Source organism: Sus scrofa, chromosome 14 (genome assembly GCF_054392235.1).
Source record: "Sus scrofa isolate SSC_HxYL_T2T_F1_AM1 chromosome 14, Sscrofa_HxYL_maternal_Yorkshire_Landrace_v2.0, whole genome shotgun sequence".
Taxonomy (NCBI): Eukaryota; Metazoa; Chordata; class Mammalia; order Artiodactyla; family Suidae; genus Sus; species Sus scrofa.
In genome coordinates, this window is record NC_139396.1 from 107,250,714 (window position 1) to 107,269,149 (window position 18,436).

Below are 18,436 nucleotides of genomic sequence, written 5' to 3' on the forward strand. Positions count from 1 at the left end.
AAAGGTTAAAATAATGAAATAAACTTAATATTCACAAATCACCATTGACATTTGGTAAGTATTAAACTGAAACATAGATTGCCATATATTTCTCCAGAAAAGAGGCTCATTTAGGATCTGCAGAGAATTTCAGTTTGGGATCTACAACCATGAAAAGCCATGTGCAAGTCCCTTACAGCAAGGGGAGGAAAACTCTTTCATAGAGAGGAAAAGGAAGTTGGGAGGGCTATAATAAACAGAGTCCATGACTTTTGATTGGCTGAGTTCTTACCAGGAAAGAAGAAGAGTCTTTTTTCTTCCTGACGGGCACTGCTATCATCACAGGATGTAAGAGCTCCTCTTTCTGGTCTCCCACCTCTATGTAACTGAGGTTTCTGTTTATTGACTTCTTTTACATTAGTGCTATTATAGTAACCTACAACTTATACATACATAGGAAGGAAGGGAGAGAAAGAGAGGAAGGAAGGAAAGAAGGAAGAGGAAAGAAAAGAGAAATAAAGAAGGAAATAAAAGAAAGAAAAAGGAAAAAGAGAAAGGTAGGAAGGTAGAAAAGATATAAAGGGGAAGAGAAAAAAGAAAGGAAAAAATACATGTATCAAAAACTACAGATACACAATGGAATACTACTCACCCATAAAAAGAATAAAATAATGACATTTGTAGCAATATCGATGCACCTAGACATTCTCATACTAAGTGAAATATGTCAGAGAGAGAAAGACAAATACCATAAGCTATAATTTATATGTGAAATCTAAATATGGCACAAGGAGTGCCCATTGTGGCTCAGCGGAAATAAATCTGACTAGCATCCATGAGAACACAGGTTCGATCCCTGGCCTCACTCAGTGGGTTGAGGATCCAGCATTCCTGTGAGCTGAGGTGTAGGTCACAGACATGGCTCGGATTCCCTGTTGCTGTGGCTGTGGTGTAGGCCAACAGCTACAGCTCTGATTCAACTCCTAGCCTGGGAAGTCTCCATATGCTGTGGGTGCTGCCCTAAAAAGACAAATAAATAAATAAATAAATAAATAAATAAATAAATAAAATATGGTTCAGGAGTTCCTATTGTGGTGCAGTAGAAATGAACACAGGAGTTCCCATCATGGCACAGTGGTTAACGAATCCGACTAGGAACCATGAGGTTGTGGGTTCAGTCCCTGCCCTTGCTCAGGGTTCAGTCCCTGCCCTTGCTCAGTGGGTTAAAGTCCTGGCGTTGCCGTGAGCTGCGGTGTAGGTTGCAGACGCGGCTCAGATCCCGCGTTGCTGTGCCTCTGGCGTAGGCCAGTGGCTACATCTCCGATTGGACCCCTAGCCTGGGAACCTCCATGTGCCGTGGGAGCGGCCCAAAGAAATAGCAAAAAAAAAAAAAAAAAGAAAAAAGGAAATGAACACAACTGGCATCCATGAGAATGCAGGTTCAATCCGTGGCCTTGCTCAGTGGGTCAAGGATCCAGCATTTCAGTGAGCTGTGGTATAGGTCACAGATGCAGCTTGGATCCTGCATTGCTGTGTCTGTCACGTAGGCTGCAGCAATTTGACCACTAGCCTGGAAACTTCCATATGCTGCACCTGCAGCCCTAAAAATTAAAAAAAACATTAATTTTTTAAAAATAAAATCAAATATGGCACAGATGAACTTATCTACAGAGCAGAAACAGTCACAGACATGAGGAATGGACTTGTGATTACCAAGGGGGAGGGGGAGAGAGTGGGATGGACTGGGAGTTTGGGGTTAATATAGGCAAACTATTACATTTAGAAAGGATAAGCAATGACGCCCTGCTGTATAGCACAGGGAACTATATCCAATCACTTGTGATAGAACATGATAGAAGATAATATGAGAAAAAGAATGTACATATATGCATGACTAAGTCAATTTGCTTTACAACAGAAATTGACAGAACACTGTAAATCAACTATAATAAAAAAACTTAATGAAAAAATGGACTTGGAGAATAGTCTTGTGGTTGCCAAGGGGGAAGTGAAGGGAGTGGGATGGATCAGGTGCTTGGGGATAATAGATGAAGACTATTGCCTTTGGAATGGATTAGCAATGAGTTCCTGCTGTGTAGCACTGGGAACTATGTCTGGTCACTTATGATGGAGCATGATAATGTGAGAAAAAAGAATGTATACATGTATGTGTAACTGGGTCACCATGCCATACAGTAGAAAATTTGACAGAACACTGTAAACCAGCTCTAGTGGAAAAAAATAAAAATCATTAAAAAGAGAATAAAAAAATAAAAGCAAACTGGAAAAAAGCAAAAAAAAAAAAAAAAAAAAAAAGAATTAACTTAGGAGGCAACAGAGGGATAGGAGGGATAGCAAAGCGCCAGGGTCAAGCTGAGTGTCTTTGGGAGGACCTTGACCTCTCTGGGCCTCAGTTTTCCTCAGGCTCTGGAGCAAGGTGCTTTGGTGATTAAGAGCACGGACTCTGAAGTCAGAGCTGCAGTTGGTCACCATTATCCTGTGCATGAAAGGCCAGGTGGCACAGTGATTAGGAGTGCAGACTGGAACCAGAGGGTTGGGTTCTCTCCCAACCTCTCTCCAGAGCTGTGTGACCTCGGATTGTTCACTAAACCTCTCTGAGCTTCCCCATCTATAAATGGAGATAATAGTAACACCCACATCAGACACCTGCCTAATTTTATAGCCTACTCTTAGTTATCACGATTCTCCACAGAACAACCCAGAGGGAGTTTTTAAAACACAATTCATTGGGCTAGACTGTGATTGAAGATAATATAAGGGAATGTATATATATGGATGACTGGGTCATTTTTTTGTGCAGCAGAAATTGGGGCAACATTGTAAATCAACTATATTTTAATAAAGAAAGAATAAAATAAAAATAAAATTTAAAAGTACCAAAAATTATATAATTGTACTTAGAACTCAGTTGATCTTAAGTGAAATAAAAAGAGAGAGAGTGTGTGTATGTGTTTATGTAAAACTAAACAAGTTCCTGACCTGTACAGAACTGTCTTTCTTACTTTGGTAGAGTCTTCTAGTTATCACTCTGATTTTCCTCTCCTTTTATACTCCAGGAATTTACACTGCATGGTGTTCTTTTGTTTTGGGGTGGGATCATGTAACTATTTTTAGCGAACAAGTTGGATTGGACGAATACTGTGAATGCCAAGTTTGCCATATATGCCTCTCTAACACTCTCTTCTCCTGTTGTGTCCACCAGGGAGGCTACATAACCCAGATAGTATAGCTTCATGACAATAAAATCAAATGGATACAGATGCCTGGACCTATAGCCAAGTTTGCAATAAGAGGAAATAAAGCCTTCTTATATTCAGCCCCTGAGATTTTGAATGTGTATTTTACTGTAACTTATCCCAGTCAATCCTAAATAATAGTCCACATAAGAGATATTTGGTTCCTAAAACATGCCTCTAGTTTAGAAAATGATATTAAAAATTAACAGTTGAACTACAGTGATGAATATGTTATCACGCATTTGTCAAAACCCATAGAATGTAAATCACCAAGAGTGAACCCTAAATTAAACCAGGCTATGGGTGATAATGATGTGTCAATACAAGTCTGTTGATTATAAACATACCACTGCAGTGTAGGTTGTTAACAGTGGGGAGGTTGAAGCAAGGACAAGGCATATATAAGAAGTTTCTGTACACTCGATTTTGCTGTGACCATAGAGCTACTCATAAAAATAGCCTATTAAATTAGCACATTGAGATATTGTATTTTTTTCAACCATAAACTTCAATTTGTTTGAGTTTCTATTTGTTAATTCTCTGATATAACATGAGAATATTGGGATTTCTTCCCATTTTTCTGCAAACTCTTCCTAAATTCTTGTTATAAATTTCATTATTTTTACATTGCCATGCCTATATCACGGTATCTTCTATTTTATAAATATACTTTTCACAGATATTATATTTTATGTCTCTAACTAAATGGATTAAGTGCCCACCACAAGTGCTTTCAACATGGTTTCTATTTCTTATAGTATCTTGAGCTATGTCTTATTTCTTTTCCTTTTTGGATGGATTTTGTCATTCATTAGAGCTTGTTTGTTTACGTAATTGCTTGTTGATTTTGGTGGCAGGAGCTCTGATGCTTCAGTCCTAAACTTCTTGAATATCTGTAATTATCTCTTTGTTACATTTACATTTGAATTGATAACAGGGCTGAAGGTCCGAGTATTAGGACACATTTTATTTCCCAAAGAATTGCCTCAGGATTTATTTTCTGTCTACTGGAATAAGTGTTAATGTAGAAAGTCTGAGGCCCAGACTCTACATAATTTGCTTTGTCTGCCTCGATAACTACCCACAAAAGCCTCTTTTTACTTTTTAAATTGATATTCTTGAGATATAAATTGGCGTTAATTTTTCTGTATCAAAGTCTGGTGTCCCCTTTTGCTCTGCAGACAACAAGGTTCTTTATTTTAAAAGAAATTTCCTTTGAGTTTACATAGTTTGTTACATTTTATATTGTATTTGGCCTTTTTCAAGGACATCAATTATATATGTATTTTATTTCTTCTCTCATGGGTCTATGATCTTTGCTGCAATAAGTTTTAGATTATATTCTAATTCAAGATTCTTCTAATAAGTCTTTCAACTCTCTAACAGATTTTTTTTCTCCCATTTTTTTCATCTTTTTAACCCCTGTATTTCTTTTTTGAGGTTCTTTGTAGAAGAGAATATCCTGTTTACAATATCCTGGAGCCTGTCCAGAACTCTTCCTGTAGTGATTTAGGTAATTTCTGTCTCACATATTTTTTAGCTTCTAAAAGGTAGTCAGTGGCTTTTTCCTTAAATATATATTCTTTCTTTTTAATCTACCTAGTCACCTGTCTGTCTGTCTATGTGTATTTTAAGTGGGGGCAGGGATTTAAACAATTAAAATTCAGATGCACAAAAATACAACCTTCTTAATCTTGGATAAGTGACCTCATATTTGGCTTAAGTCTCTCAGTCTGCCTAGAAGAGACAATCTATTCTACATGATATGCTCAATGCTTTCTTGCTTTATAGATTTTGAACATGATTTACTGATTTTTCTGTTAAGGTTGTAGGAAATTTAGCTCTCTTACAAATTCGCCATGGAATCAAAAAAAAAAAAAAAAATCACAAAACATTAGAAAAGAATGTAAAAGAACTGAATTGACAGACTTTCTCCTTGACCAAACTCAGGACCCTCTGAGCTTGGATGAACCTCGGGCTCACCTTGGGCAGGGAGACTGCAGGCTCCCAGCACAAACAATGGTGTCCACCCCTCTGCGGCTCCCCCCTACACTAGGAGATCTGAGCCAATTCTAGCATGGTTTCTAACAGCTCAGAACCACAACCCTGGGATGACCCAGGCCCCCCTAAGTTCCTGCCCAGGAAAGCTCAAAACTGCAAATAGACTTTGCTGCTTGTTCCATCCCAAACCTGAGGACAGATATGCTGCATTCCCATCTTTGTAAGAGGCTAAGAGCCTAACTTCAAAATGAGCCAGGTAGCAAACCCAGATGACCTAATCACAATGACCAACGGCCTTACCCACTTTCTCTAACTAGCAATGCATCTGACTCTGCTGGAGCCCCATTACTTCTCCTTCTTCATTCTCCCTTTAACATGCTCAGTAACCTCTTCAAAGATTGAGGCTTTACTGTCTTCTCACTGAGAGAATGCATGAAATATATTATATACCTGAATTATTATAATAAAGTCAATTCTGATCAGATTAATCCCCAAAATTCAGTATCATCTCAATGGAAATTTGGAAATATGTATACCTAACAACCAGAGTCTAAGTAGTATGGAAAATAAAAGTTTAAGAATAGCCACTATAGGGAGTTTCCTGGTGGCTCAGCAGGTTAAGGATCCAGCACTGTCACTGCTGTGGCCTGGGTCATACTGTGGCACAAGTCCAGTCCTTGGCCTGGGAAATAGAAGGAATTTCCTTATGAAATATCAAATCTATTATAAAGCTGTTTCATATAAGACAATATAATACTGACAGAGGGATGTATGATGAGACCAATAGAATAGAATTCAAAATCAAACACACAACCATAAGTAAACTTGATATATGATTAGGATGACACTACTAATCAATAAGAAAAGAATGAATTGTTCAACATATTGATCTGGGACAATTTGTTATCTACATGGGAAAAAAATTAGATTTTAAATTCACCCAATTCATAAAAATAAACACTGTCATTTATACAAAGTTTCAAAACACCATACCTATTGTTGACCTAAAACAAATAGACAGTTATTTCTCCAGCAATGATGCATTTATTCAAGAATTGCAATTTCTGGTCTGCAGCCATGGCAAGCCATGTTCAAGTTCACACACAGCAAGGGAAGATCACTTTTGCAGAGGGAAAAAGGAAGTGGGGAGGAATCTAGTAACCAAAGAGTCCATAGTTTTTTCATTAACTAAGTCCTTGCCAGGAAAGATGTCTTTCTTCTTCCCCTTGGACTCAGCTATCCTTGTAAAGGGTGTGAGATCTCCCCCTTCTGGTCTTCTGACTCTATTTAATTGAGGTTTCTGTTTACTAATTTTTTTATGCTATACTCTTCATTGTCAGTCATCTATAAATACCCAATTAAAGCATATAGAAATGCATAAGAATTATGAATGAATAAGGATTATATTTACTTCTGGGGAAGGCATGTGAATGTAATCAGAGTTAGAACACAGGGAACTTTGTGCCTGTAATAGTTTATTTCTTAAAAAAATCATTTGAGACAAACTTGACAAGATATTATGATTTTTTTAAATGAATATGTATTTTCCTTTCTCTGACTTTCTGCATGTTGTAATTATTCTAAGTAATTGGAAAAAAAGAGAATTAACATTCATCGAGCTCTTACTCTGTGCCAATCATGATACTAAAAGCTTTCATTTACAATTTTGTGTATTTCTCACAAACTCTATAAAACAGTCATCATATAGGTCCATTTTATTTAGAATGAAATTTTATCTCAAGGTTAAACTTTTAAACAGTTAAAATATCCATAAATGTCTGGTTCCAAGTACTGCAGAGGCATTTTGCTAAACCATGAATTTTAAAAATGTGCCTCTGAAGCAAAGCATGATAAACCCAAAGCTTTTATTCAACTTTAATTTGTCTCCATAAGTCCCTTGAGCACTAACATAGCAAGAAAATACCTGGTGTTTCCAATTTTCCTTGGTGCCTTTAATAAAATCATAAAGACAGTGTTGCTAATATGATAAAAATTCTATCATACATTTGCCAAATGACATGGGTGGCGTTCCACAAGAAAACAGGGGCAATATCTAAAGTATCTTCTGAAGTTATTTGCCATTTTCCCCTCAATGTAGTTAACAGAAAAATTGCCTAGACGTGAATCTGGCTGTGATGCTTGCTGTTTCAATTACTGTGCTTCTGGCTTGCCTGCCTAGACATTTAAACCTAGAACAAGGGTTTCAGATTGGTAAAAGGGAAGGGATTGGAATAACTGCCTTCCTTAGACTTTAGGCAAAACCACCCAGTAAAGATCAATATATAAAATGGAAAATCTATTACATTTTTCATCTCTTTCTGTTCTTTTTAAACAATTTCTCTAAAATGTACATTTCGAGGTAAAATGCTGCCATGTCATAGGGAACACCAATATTTAATATTATTAAATGTTTTTCAAACACTCCCTAGGGTGGTCATACTATTGGATTCTGCAATAAAAGTATATGAATTTTCTTGTTGTTTCATAATCTAACACATTATATTATCAGGCTTTTACGTTTGTGTGAATCTGTGAATCTGACAGATGTGAAATGTTATTTTAGTTTTAATTTGTACCTCTTTCTTGATCCTTGAACATCAAGGAAAGAATATTTTCTTCCTCTCTTATTTTTTGGGGGGTGGCTATTTTAATTTCTTCGGTGAATTGCCCATTCATAACCTTTAAATCTACTTTTAAAACTTGTTTATTTATAATTTTCATATTGACTTACAGGAGTTCTTTATATATTCTGGATACAAACCTCTTTTCAGTTTTATATATTGAAACTAGTCCTTTTAAGCTAATAAAATATTTGCCATTCTGTTTACCTAGAAGCTTGCCGCATTATCTTGCTAAAATTTTAGCTGGAAAATGTAGGCATTGATGAACACACTCATTCCAGGTAAACTAGTGGCTTAATTGGAAATTAAAAATCACAATCCTCTAGCCTTATTTCTAACAAATTTAAATGACCAAGGCTAAAGCCCTCTGAAACGTCTATTTTTCATGAAGCAACAGCAATCAAGCCAGTGTAATACAGGCATAGAATAGGCACATATCAATGGAACTAAAGAGGAAGTCCCAAAATAGATCCACAAAAATACAGTCAACTGATCTATGACAAAGGAGAAAAGGCAATTCAATGAAGAAAATATAATCTTTATAACAAATGGTGCCAGAACAAGTATACATCCTCATGTAAGATAATAATAGTAATCTTAGTTTTTTTCACAAAAAGTAACTAAAAATAGATCATAGAAGTAAAACTTCTGAAAGAAAACATAGGAAAAAATCCATTTGAGTTTGGGTTTAGCAATGAGTTTTTAGATACAACTGAAGCAAAAGTCATGAAAGAACAAAATGATATATTCAACTTTACTAAAATTAAATTCTGCTCTATAAAAGATATCTTTAAGGGAAACAAAAAACAAACCACATACTGAAAGAAAATATTTGCAAACCTTAACTGATAAAGGATTTTTATCTTATATATACCAAAAACTTAAAACTAAACAATGGGAAAATAAACAACTCAAGAAATGGATGAAAAATCTGAGCAGATTTCTTACCAAAGAAAACACACAGCTGAGAAGCTTATGAAAAAATTTTCAATTTTCAGTTGTCATTAGGAAACTGTAAAGTTTTGTGGGGTTTTGTGGTTTTTTTTTTCTTTTTCTTTTCTTTTTTTTTTTTTTTTTTGACTTTTTAGGGATGCACCTGAACAGAGCATCCTTTTTAGGGAGGCATATGGAGGTTCCCAGGCTACGGGGTCTATTGGAACGGCAGCTGCTGGCCTGAATTACAGCCACAGCAACACCAGATCAGAGCTGTGTCTGCAACCTACACCACAGCTCCTGGCAACGCTAGATCCCCAATCCCCTGAGTGAGGCAAGGGATCAAACTTGCATCCTCATGGATACTAGTCAGGATCATTACTGCTGATCCACAATGGGAACTCCAGGTAATTGCAAATTAAAACCATAAAATACCACTATATATTAACCAGAATAGTTAAAATCCAAAAAAACTGAAAATACCATACGCTGGTGAGGCTGTGGAACAACAGAAATTTTCATTCATTATTGGTGGGAACACAAAATGGTACAGCCACTTTGAAAGCTATTTTTTCTTTTTTCTTTTTTTTTTAATGGCCACCCTTCAGCATATAGAAGTTCCCAGGCGAGGGGTTGAATCGGAACTACAGCTGTAGCTGCCAGCCTACACCACAGCCACAGGAACACAGGATCTGAGCCGTATCTGCAAACAACACCACAACTCACAGCAATGCCAGATCCCCAACCCACTGAGTGATGCCAGGGATCAAACCCGCATCCTCATGGATACTAGTCAGATTCTCTTCTCCTATGCTACAATAGGAACTCCCTTGAAAGCTATTTTGCAAAACTATATAACATGTGATTCAGCAATTGTACTCCCAGATACTTCTCCAATTGATTTGAAAACCTATGAACACATAAAGATCTGCACATGAATGTTTGTAGCAGCTTTATTCATAATTGCCAAAAACTGGAAGCAACTGGAAGGAAAATGTCCCTCAAAAGGCTAATGGATAAACAAATAGTTGGACATCCATACAGTGGCATGTTATTCACCAATTTAAAATAAATGAGCTCTCAAGGTATAAAGGAACTTTTTTTTTCTTTTTTTTTTGCATTTTTAGGGCTGCACCCATGGCATACAGAGGTTCCCAGGCTAGGGGTCCAATTGGAGCTACAGCTGCTGGCCTACACCACAGCCACAGCAACACAGGATCCAAGATGCATCTACAACCTACACCACAGCTCACAGCAACACCAAATCCTTAACCCACTGAGCAAGGCCTACAACCTCATGGTTCCTAGTTAGATTCATTTCCGCTGCACCACAATGGGAACTCCTAAAGGAAATTTAAAAACATCTTGCTAAGGGAAAGAAATCAATCTGAAAAGTCTATATATTGTATGATTCCAATTATATGACATTCTGGAAAAAGTACAACCATGGAAACAGTAAAATAATCAGTTGTATATAATTCACGCTTTTTCATTTTCTGTATGATACTTTGACATCTTGGGACCTGTGGACTCAGGGAGGTATTGCCTCTGCCCAAATTAGCTAATCTCTAGAGATAGCAAACAACTTGTCTGAAAGTATGCCTTGGATGTGTAAACCAAGCAATTCTGAGCTCTTACCCCCAACCATCTCCTTCATCTAACTCAGACAATGAACAGATTAAAATGGCACTTGATTTCTGTATTCTTGAGAAAGACATCACATAAAGCCCAATTGTAGGACATCCTACAAACACGTAATGAGCAATCCTTAAAACGATCAAGATAATCAAAAACATGGAAAATCTGAGAAACTCCACAGCTCAGAGGAGCTAAAGGGAACGCAGCAACTAAATGACATGTGGTGTCCTGGATGGGATCTAGGTAAAAGATAAGGAAATCTGAATAAACTATGAACTTTAGCTAATAATAATATATCAATATAATAATATATCAATATTGGCTTATTAGCAGTTCCCATTGTGGCTCAGTAGTAACGAACCCAACTAGTATCCACAAGGATGCAGGTTCAATCCTTGGCCTTGCTCAATGGGTTAAGGATTCGACATTGCCATGATCTATAGTGTAGGTCGCATGATGCATCTCAGATCTGGCATTGCTGTGGCTGTGGTGTAGGTCGGCAGCTACAGATCCTATTCAACCCTAGCCTGGAAACTTCCATATGCCATGGGTACAGCCCTAAAAAGACAAAAAAAAAAATGCCTTATTATTTATACAAATATAAGGGAAACTGAGTGTAAGATGTAGGAAAATTCTCTTACTATCTTCTCAACTTTTCTCTAAATCTAAAACTCTTCTAAAAAATGGTCTAAGAATTGAAGTGCAACAGATTTCCACACTAAGGGAAAAAATCTCAAACTCTCAAAATACTTCAATATCAGAGAAGAGTTACAAGTTTTATAAAATATATCCCAACTGAAATGGAGAGATTAAATAGAATACATTCTACAAAATATCTGCAGAATTCAAGGTGCTTTTGTAAAGAATTATACATAGAGTAGAGCTTTAAAAACAGGTTTTGAATCTTGCATAATTTCGAGAGAGAGAGAAACAAAGATAACCAAGAGTAATTTATTGAAATAGCTGATTTCTTGAATTATGAAAGAATATTCCTTCCCTCAGAATTTCCCCAGGTACAAAAAATCCATAGACACATGAAATTTTAGGTTACACAGAATGAGCACCATAGTTACCAAATGGTAAATTTCATAGAGCAAACAAGAAAAAAGGCAAGAAAAAGCAGATGTTTTCAAGTTGGATCAATTTGCTTACAAACATAATCTTCAAAACATCTATGAAGTTGTCTTAAGGCAAAAGAATCAAATCAAACAATCGAATCTGTTAACCATAGCATTTTAAGCAAATCAAATGGCAGCCAGGAATGATATCTTTGAATTATCATCCAGATGCTATCACACGCAGGTGGAAAAAAAAAAATAGCCACCTAAAAGAAAGGATTCAGGTGTTCATTTGGCAGAACACATATTAAAATTAGAACAATACTTGTGGGAAAAAACAAAATGGAAATTATACCAGAGGGATAGTACTCAGGTCAATATTAATTTAGTGTGTCTGAATAATACTCATTTTTATAATAATAATATTGTTTAATCATTTTTAGAATGTTTTGAAAACACAGCTTAAGAAGAAAAAATTATCTGTAATTCACAACAGAGTTCCTTCAACATTTTGCATGTTTCTCTGGATTCTATACATTTGTGACAATGCTGAATAAATGCTTTATTTTTAGGAAAAAAATTAAAATAAAATAAAATTAGAACAATACAGAGATGAGCATGGTCCTTCCCACAAGGATGACAGGAAAATTCTTGAAGCATCTCATATTTGGGGGAATGGGGAGTTATTATTTAGTGGATATGGAGTTTCAGTTTGGAATGATGAAAAAGTTCTGGATATAGATTTTGTGATTGTTGCATAAAAATGTGAATGAATTTAAAGATACTGGACTATATGCTTGAGATGGTTCAAATAATAATATTTATATAAAGTTTATTAATTAAAAAAGAAAGGATTTATAAAGTGCAATAAAGCTCCAGTTCCTCGCTAAATGGCTCTCCTAACTTAATTCCAAGACTGTGAACTTTTTGTTTGCATGCCTTATTTCATTGAGTTATAGAACATGTCTAGTATTTTTTGCTAATTATATTTTATTATAATAATTGATTCACATGCAGGTATAAGAAATAATGTAGAGAGATGTCACTACACACTATCCAATTCCCCCAATAATAACATTTTGCAAAACTACAGTACAATACAAACAAGGATACTAAAATTGATCATTGAAATACATTTCTACCTCACAAGGACCCCTCATGTTGCCCTTTTATATCCAAATCCATTTCTCTCTGCCCCACCCTCTCCTTAATCCTTGACAATGTTAATCTATTGTTTATTTATATAATTCTGTCATTTCAAGAATGTTATAGAAATAGACTCCTATAATGTGGAAATTTGGGGAATTGGCTTTTTTTTAACTCAGCATAAAATTCTTTAGAGATTTATCCCCATTGTTGTGTGCACCAATATTTTGTTCCTTTTTATGGCTGAGTAGTATTCCATGATATGAGGTATATAACAGTTTGTTTAACTATTCACATATTGAAGGACATCTGAATTGTTTCCAATTTAGGGCTATTATGAATAAATCTGCTAAAAATATCCATGCACAAGTGTTCTTGTAAGTGAAGTTTATTTTTCCAGGATAAATGTATACAATGCACTTACTGGGTTGTATGTTACCTGTTTAGTTTTATAGGAAACTGCTAAACTGTTTTCTAAAGTGGCTGTGTATTTTATATTCCCAAGAGCAATGTAGGAATGATCTAGTTTTTCCACAGCCTTGTCAGTATTAGGTGTTGTCACTTGTTAAAAAAATTATTTAAGCATTCTGATAAACGTATAGTGATATCATTGTGATTTTAGTTGTCATTTAGCTAATGGCTGATGATGTTGAACATCTTTTCATACATCACCTTTAGATCCTTCAATGAGATGTCTTGTTTTTCCCATTCTCTAATTGAATTTTTTTTATTTTGTTGAGCAATGAGAGTTCTTGTCTAGATATTATTTGGATACATTGTATATTTTGTTTGTAAACATTTTACACTATAGCTTGGTTTTTTATCCTCCTAACTGAATATTTCATAGGACAAATATGGATAAAGTCAATTTATCAATATTTCCTTTTATGGATTATGCTGTTGCTATCAAGTAGAAAAATTTTTTGAATTCTTCAAGAACTTGATAATTTTCTACTTTTCCTAAAAGTTTTATATTTTTGCATTTAAAATTTAACATTATCAATTTTGAATTAATTTTTGTATAAAGTATGACATGTACATAAGGTTTTATCCTATAGATGTCCAACTCTTCAAGCACCATTTATGGAAAAAGTTGTCTTTTCTCCATTGAACTGCTTTTTTCACCTTTGCCAAAAATAAACAGGATGTATTTATATGGGTATATTTCTGTTTTTCTATTCTGTTTTTTAATTAGCTATGTAGCTATTCCTTCACCAATACCACACAATCTTAATTACTATGGCTATACAATGTCTTGAAATTGAGTACACAGATTCCTTTCAAAATTGTTTTATTCTAGTTCTTTTTTCCTTCCATATAAATGTTATATTCATTCTGTCTATATCTACAAAATATTGTTGAGATTTGGCATGAATTGCATTAAAGGCATATTAATTAGGAAAGAATCAATATCTTTAATATATTGCATTTTCTATTCCATGAACACGAATTGCTTTGATTTCTTTCTTCAGCATTATGCAGTTTTCAGCACACAAGCCCGAAACATATCTGAGAGATTTACATCAAAGTATTTCATTTTTTTACCAATATTATATGGCATTTTATTCTTAATTTTGATGTCCATAGTTCCATAGTTTATATTTATATTCACATATCGGTTTTGGAAATGTTGTAGATTACCTGTGATTTTCTATGTAGATTATCATGTCATCTACAAATAAGGACTGTTTTATTTTTTCCTTCTCATTCTGTATGCTTTTACTTCTTTTTCTTGCCTGATTGCACTGGCTATAACACCTAGCATTATGTTCAGTGAGATCAGAATATGAAATAGAATCCCTTGCCTTGTTCTCAATCTTAGGGGTAAAGCACTCACTCTTTTCATCATTACCTATACTATTAGATGTGGGTATTTTATGCATGCTCTTTATCAAGTGGATGAAATTCTCTAATACTATTTTTCTGAGAGTTTTTTATAATGAATGTTAAATTTTGTTAAATGTTCTTTCTGTACTAATTTATATGGTGATGTAATCTTTCTTCTTTAGCTTGTTAATATGGTAGACTACATTGATTTTGATATATATGTATATATGAATACTATTTGCAAATATTTTCTTAGAGATTTCTGTGACAGTATTCTTTTTTTTTTTTTGTTTGTTTTGTATTTTTGCTATTTTCCTGGGCCACTCCCGTTGCACATGGAGGTTCCCAGGCTAGGGGTCGAATCGGAGTCGTAGCTGCTGGCTTATGCCACAACCACAGCAACATAGGATCCGAGCCGCATCTGCAACCTACACCACAGCTCACGGCAATGCCAGATCCTTAACCCACTGAGCAAGGCCAGGGATCAAACCCACAACCTCATGGTTCCTAGTCGGATTCGTTAACCACTGAGCCACAATGGGAACTCCTGTGACTGTATTCTTGAGGAATACTGATCTGTTGTTGGGTTCTTTTGGTACATTTTGGTTTGGTTTTGTTATCCAAATAGCAACTTCCTAAAATTAATTGGGAAGTGTCCCTTCCTTTTCTATTTTCTGGAATAGATTGTATAGTACTGGTGATGATTCTTATTTAAACACTTGGCAGTGAAATCATCTCATTCTGGAGATATCTTTTGGGGTAATTTTTTCACTGCAAATATAATTTCCTGAATATTCATAGGGCTATTTAATTTTTTTGTATCGGGTGGGTTATGATCATTGTATTTTTTTAGGAATTAGACTATTTCATTTAAGATAGCAAACATGTGTATGCAAAAGTTATTCAGAATAATCCTTTATTATCCTTTTGATATATGCAGGAACTATAATGATATCTCCTGTCATTCTTGAGAGTGGTAATTTGTCTCTTTCTTTTTTGTCAATCTTGCTACAGATCTATTTTACTGACCTTTTCAGGTCAATAATAAGAGCCATATCTGCTGACACCTCAGGATGAGAGGGGCTCCTTATTACTGTTGGCAGAGGTGAGAGTTCTGGATCCCCACTAGTTGTGACTGACATCTTCTTGGGAGGCTTAGGAGTGCCCAGGGCTGCTTTCTATGAAGCCTTCAGTGAGACAGAGTTGGAAGAACGGCTTTGTTAACTGGCAGTGGTGGAAGTTATAACTCTCGGAGTTCACATCGTGGCTCAGTGGAAACAATCTAACTAGTATCCATGAGGATGCAGGTTTGATCCCTGGCCTCACTCAGTGGGTTAAGGATCTGGTATTGCCATGAGCTGCAATGTACATCACAGATACAGCTCAGATTCAGTGTTGCTGTGGCTGTGGTGTAGGCCAGCAGCTACAACTCTGATTTGACCCCTCACCTGGGAACCTCCATATGCCACAGGTGCAGCCCTAAAAAAAAAAAAAAAAAAAAAAAAAAAAAAGTTATAACTCTCCACTAGGCCTCCTCTAGCACCATTTGAGCAGGGAGGGGGAGGGGGAGGGACACCTCATTTAAAAGAAATCTTAAATGTCACTAATTCATTTAATTATCATAAGTAGGAATTGGATGAGCCATTTCTAATAAGAGACCTACATTTTTCCAGCTGAGCAACCCTAGGCTCTTCCTTTGTGAGTGAGGCCAATGGTTCTTACCCTGCCCAACCTACAGGGGTATTGTAAAAGCAGCACATTTTATATTTTTATTATATGTTTATATGATGATTAATTCTACAATCATATGAACCTATAACTTATGTTTATACTGCATAACTGTTGTAATTATTTTGTAGACTATTTCTGGTGCCATTTTCTTCCATTTCCACTATTATTAGAAATATTACTTGAAATATAAAACAAGTAATCTTGTCAGATAAGTAAAGATATATATCTAATAGAGAAAGGCCCTTAACATTTATTTTACATCTTAATACATACTGAGTATTCCAGAGTGAGCTTAGATTGGGAAAGGGATTCTCCCGACCCAAATCCCGATGCCAAAGTCTTTTCCACAACAGGGCAATAAAATAGGGGAATATATTCCTCGACAGTTTGCTTCTCCTGTTTGCACATGCTGATTAGTGAAACCAACTAGAAACTTTCAGCTTTACGTCAGAGTTAAAATCGAAACAATAATAGTATGACCTAATAGGCAATTATTAAGATTGGATGAATAAAGGGCCTAGAATAGTGTTTTAGTAAGTTGTCAGGAAGTATAAGCTCCCACCACCATCCTCTCCAACAGCAGGGATGCTATTACTCAAATGGATTGAGTTAGGATTGCCTCATTTCCTAGGACCAAGTAATAAATCTTAGTTTGTACTTGTCTTTACCCCCAAGACTCTTAGGAACAGGAGGATACCAAGAAGTTTCTCAAGTGGCACAGAGAGAAGACCCATTTAACTTTATTTATTGGTTCTTATGATCATTCTCTTTTACTATTGACTATGTTTCTCTTGGCCAAAGTATCCCATCCTGTACCCTACATCTATGAAAGTAACCAGTGATTTGATTGTCATTTTTCCCCCATTGGTTTAAAAAGTATATCTTAGTGTCTCAAATGTGATAGCACTGAAGAAATGGTAGCACATTTTCCAAATATAACCCCCCACAGTCAATTTTAGCAGACTCCTTTTCCTCCACGGAAAAGTGGTACCCCTTGGAGTGGCTGCCTGGCTCATTTCCACGCTCTGAAAGAGTACATGATATAAGGGGAGGCCCCAGGTGCTTGTGTCTCTGCCCTTGACCACACTGGTGATGGGGACTTTCTCTTACAGACAACCAAACTTGACAGAGCACAGACACCATATCATAGGAGGAGAGCCACACTCATGGAATTGCCAGGAAAGAAGGTTTATGAACTTCTGCTGCTGAAGTTTCCAGGCTGCCCTGAACTCTGCTTCAGGACTCAATATCCAGCTCTGCTATGATGATACAAGACACTCCAGGATGCTTCCCCTATTCCCTATTTTCCTGAAGCCTAACAAAGTTGATTTTTATCGATTGCAGCCAAAAACTAACAAAAGAAAAAAAACATCTAGTCTTTTTGCCTGTGAGACAATAAAAATAGTAGAGAATTCACTAGCGAATTAAATGAGGATGAAGACAAATTTCATCCACTTTACTTTTTTTGCCAAGGTCTGGCAATGCTTCAGCCTCTGGTGTAATTATTGAGACTTGTGATGGAAAAACAGAATCGGGGGATTTTTAATCCCATGGTTCTGCAGTTGGCTGTGAAGCTCTGTCCTTTGATTCACCTTCTTTGTACTTTGCCATTAATTATATCTTTTTGTTTTCCAATAAAGAAAATGGGCAATAAATATTTTTTCCAGCAAAGTGAGTACATTTGTTTTTTAATTTGGAAGTAATTACTGAAAGACTGGTGTTACATAGTAATTTGAGGTTATAAATTAATTTCAAAATTAATTCAATATTACTTTCAATGCTCATGAACTACTTTGAGATAAATATTGATAAAATGGGAATAATAAGAAATATTTGCTCATTAAGTTGATCATTTCATAATTAACTAGTATAAGTAAATTATTTTAAAACATTTACTAATAACCTGATGACTCCTAGGAATTAGGAAAGTAGGGATGACAAAGAATATAATTTCTAAAGTTAAGTTCAAAACCAAAAAATAAATTTTAGTTAATTGATAATCAAGGGGAGAAAGGTTAAACTACATAATATTTTTAATGGCAAATTTGTCACAGGCATCTAATTCCTCTTCCATCCCTTCAACTCTCTTCCCATTGAAATCACCCCAGGAATGAGAAAGTAGGGGAAAGGCTGAAGCAGAAATAGGTATATCTATATTACTAAGTGAAAGAAGACAATCTGAAAAGGCAATATACTGTATTATTGCAACTATATAACATTCTTAAAAGGACAAAACTATGGGGAC

The 18,436-nt window shown here is 35.6% G+C and overlaps 1 long non-coding RNA gene and 1 other non-coding gene across 2 annotated transcripts in view; one reads left to right on the forward strand and one right to left on the reverse strand.

The window, feature by feature from the left end:
• Window positions 1-18,436, reverse strand: part of LOC106506064 (uncharacterized) — a 356,616-nt gene that overhangs the window by 21,665 nt on the left and 316,515 nt on the right. Inside the window, exon 2 of the long non-coding RNA XR_014827404.1 lies at window positions 272-415. This is a non-coding gene — a long non-coding RNA (uncharacterized LOC106506064). The remainder of the gene's footprint in view (window positions 1-271; window positions 416-18,436) is intronic.
• LOC146396918 (U6 spliceosomal RNA) lies at window positions 12,055-12,158 on the forward strand. Its single transcript, XR_014828490.1, has one exon. It is a non-coding gene; the product is annotated as a U6 spliceosomal RNA (small nuclear RNA).